This window comes from Temnothorax curvispinosus, unplaced genomic scaffold, assembly GCF_003070985.1.
Source record: "Temnothorax curvispinosus isolate PA1 unplaced genomic scaffold, ASM307098v1 QBEX01000967.1, whole genome shotgun sequence".
NCBI classification, from domain to species: Eukaryota; Metazoa; Arthropoda; class Insecta; order Hymenoptera; family Formicidae; genus Temnothorax; species Temnothorax curvispinosus.
Window position 1 is genome coordinate 3,912 of NW_020210747.1, and position 3,164 is coordinate 7,075.

The following is a 3,164-nucleotide window of genomic DNA, read 5'->3' on the forward strand; positions in this document are numbered from 1 at the left end:
CTTCACGTTTTAAACCGGACTTGAAGTAAGAAATCGCCACCTTCGCCGTGTGTGAAAAATAATGGTCGAAAATAAGGACTTGTCCGCTCGCGCACGGTTTTACTTGAACAAATTTACTTCGCAATTAACATCGCCCGGAATTAGTAAGACGGACGTCGCCAAGGCGCGACACACGTTTTGCGCTCGCGATATTAAAGATATTAAAATCGTAATAGAAGACGAACGGAAGTACTAAAACGCACCGGCTAGCTACCATAATCCTATAAACTATATGTACATATCAGACTCAACATTCCGTATCCCAAAGCGACTTTTTTTATCGCACTCAGTATAATTTGGTTCTTGGCAATTCTTGGTCTCTATTCTCAACGTCTATTTAGCGCAATTAGCGCTAAATATATGAAGAAAATATAGCCAATTATCTTTGATTAGCAATTCATGAAGGATGCCGAATTCAGAATTGGAAATAGTATAATTTTCAAGTAGCTAGTCCAAAAACCCGCACGTGTCTGAAAGAAGTGATAGATACAAAGCAAATTAAGCAGTATATCAAAACATAAATTAATGAAGCATTAAAGCGTGTGAATATTAAAGCTGCTAAATGAGGCAATCTGTGCTGCAAATACACAAAATGACTTTAACTCTTTCAAGACAATCTTTTGGCTACATAAATAGAACAAAATCCGAATAAAAAGAAAACAAACTTTACAATTTACAGTTTTTCCTATATAATTTTTAATTTTGAGAAGTGCTAATTTAGCAAGTACACTACAAATCGTACCATCGACTCTACGCAAAACGAGCGGATAGAATGGACCATCGATTTCCATTTTAATTTCCTCAGAAACGTCGAAGATCTCTCGCGTTAAATCATCGACGTCTTAAAAGAGTTAACGGCGTGACAATGGAAAAAGAAAAGAGCAAGAGGATTGAAACCGTGACAATCTCGACGAGTTCAATTTCCGCCTGCGTGTAACGATGATAAAGAGAATTTCGCGACGATTCGGCACACCAACACAGGCGCGGAGAGGAGATCGCCTCTCGAGTAACTGAACTCGGCGAAATTCCATCGGGTTTCGAATCCCGCGACGACGCTTCTTATATGCTTTAAGAGCTCGGGCGCGCTCACCTTTGTTTCTGCGTGTATCCTCGGGGTGATAGGTAAAATTTACGACATGCAAGAATCGCGAAAGCGTTTTTCGCAGCGCTTATGGTTCTTTCACTTCACACCGGCATTCTCGGTGGTCGGCTCTCGCACGCACGGAGCAACGGCGACAACGACGACGACGATGGATGATGATGACGATGCACTGACGACGTACTGTTCTCTGTCCGCGTGCGTGCACGCGAGACTACGTGGCCGCGGCAGTCATGCTGCCGCGACTATCACTCGCGAACACGGGAGAACGCATCCCTCGCTGCCGCTCCGATGTCAACGTCCGCGTTTCACGTGACCACGATTCTCTGCAAGAACATTTACGCACGTCAGGACTTGTCACCGGTGGTTATTCATCGAAATGCCGCGCGCGCTCGTCAGATCGGTCGCGAGATCTGGTAAGGCGCGGGCAGGCAGTGGCGGCTTTAAATCCGCTTTCTTCTCTAATCTCCCATCCTATCCCTTTAAACATCTCCATTTTTATATTATACTGAAAATACATTATTTCAATATTTGTTAAAAGGGACACGAGGTTCTATACTTACAACTTACGTACAAATCTAAGGAAGATTATGAAAGAAAGGGATGAATTTGCTTTTTAATCTTAAGGAATGGAATCCAAATATAAAACTTCAAATGTAATAACGCTCGCGATACTCCTTTCATCTGGCTCAGTTCGATCGTCGTTACATATCTGTGACAATATTTAATATCGCAAAGAGATAATAACAGTAGATAAGATAATCCGTTTTTTTCCTTGTGACAAAATGCAAAAAAAAAAGGTAGTACTCTAATCTCCGACAAACGAAAGATATTCGCGAAGGAACACGTACGCGCCTGTATATAAAATAAAATCTATGAAGCAAGTAATCGATTGTGGGCAAACGGCACGACATTTCTCGACGCTATTTCCACCTCGCCGCTGAGTGATAACATTATGAATGAAGACAAAAGCTGTTCATCAATAATCCCGCACGTTTAAACAAATCGTGAAACGCCTCTCTATTTACTCGCAGATCTTTCTCTCGTTCAAAATATTCATCGTACGATCAATTTAACTAATTGTAAGTAAACCGGAATCTGTTGTCACGATATATTTTATATAAAATAAGACCGAGTTCCTGTAGGACGAGGAAACTGCGGTCTGCAAACGTCACTAAACGAGACGTTTCATAATAGATTGCATCATGTTACTTCCAACATAGTGTAATCGATATATATACACACCTAAGGTGTACTATATAATGCAATACCACGTCGTGTACTCATGACGTATACGTTATGTAGTACAGCTCAACGTAGCTGTACCACGTAGCTCAAACGTGGAAACAATGTCAAACTTTGAAATGGAAAAAAGGTGTGACTCTGTGAACTTTTCATACATATAACTGTCCGATCATCTTGTTTGATTCTAGCGGATCCAATGGCTCCTCGCGATAAGTAGACGAAATTTTGTATTGTACGCTGGTTTGAATGAACGCTGCGCTCTTGGAACGGACACGGAGGCTTAACGAGACGAAAAGACACTTCTGCGGCTGTTGCTCGCGGCTGTCGAGTTCTTATTCGCCGTCCGGACGCAAACAAGGCCGCCGTCGTCGTCCTTATTCCTCGTGAATCGCGACCGGCTGGTGACAGAGTGACAAATCAGCGAAGGTAATAATACCCGAAGGTGTAAATAACATTTTATTTCGCAAAATAAGTCCTAGATTCATGCTTGATCGTTTCAGGATCCTTGCAGGATCATTTTAATTGAACATCTTGAACATTCTAACTGCCAATGATGGAGCAATTTAAATATTCGAGGGACAAATTGCAGCGTTACTCCTTTGGACTCCGAAAAGCACGAGTGCTTGGATTTAAAAAGATGTGGCCCCGACCTCCTTATCGTTGCTAAATAACGCGCTTCATCTCCTCCGCCCACGAGATCAATCCCTCGCGTCGTGCGTGACGCGTACCTACGCAGAGGGAAGAGACGCGGCTTCCGCGTGCACGTATACCGCGCTGCGTT

General features: G+C 42.7%; 2 long non-coding RNA genes across 3 annotated transcripts; one reads left to right on the top strand and one right to left on the bottom strand.

The window, feature by feature from the left end:
- Positions 1 to 6: 6 nt before the first annotated feature.
- On the bottom strand, positions 7 to 2,626 carry LOC112459310. The gene is made up of 3 exons (XR_003041307.1): positions 2,539 to 2,626; positions 1,130 to 1,464; positions 7 to 509 (listed from the first exon to the last, which is right to left on the bottom strand). It is a non-coding gene; the product is annotated as an uncharacterized LOC112459310 (long non-coding RNA).
- On the top strand, positions 1,464 to 2,976 carry LOC112459312. Of its 2 annotated transcripts, none has more exons than XR_003041309.1 (3): positions 1,464 to 1,554; positions 2,572 to 2,809; positions 2,884 to 2,976. It is a non-coding gene; the product is annotated as an uncharacterized LOC112459312 (long non-coding RNA). The 2 variants fall into 2 exon arrangements; XR_003041308.1 differs by lacking the exon at positions 1,464 to 1,554 and adding an exon at positions 1,565 to 2,220.
- The last annotated feature ends 188 nt before the right edge of the window (positions 2,977 to 3,164 follow it).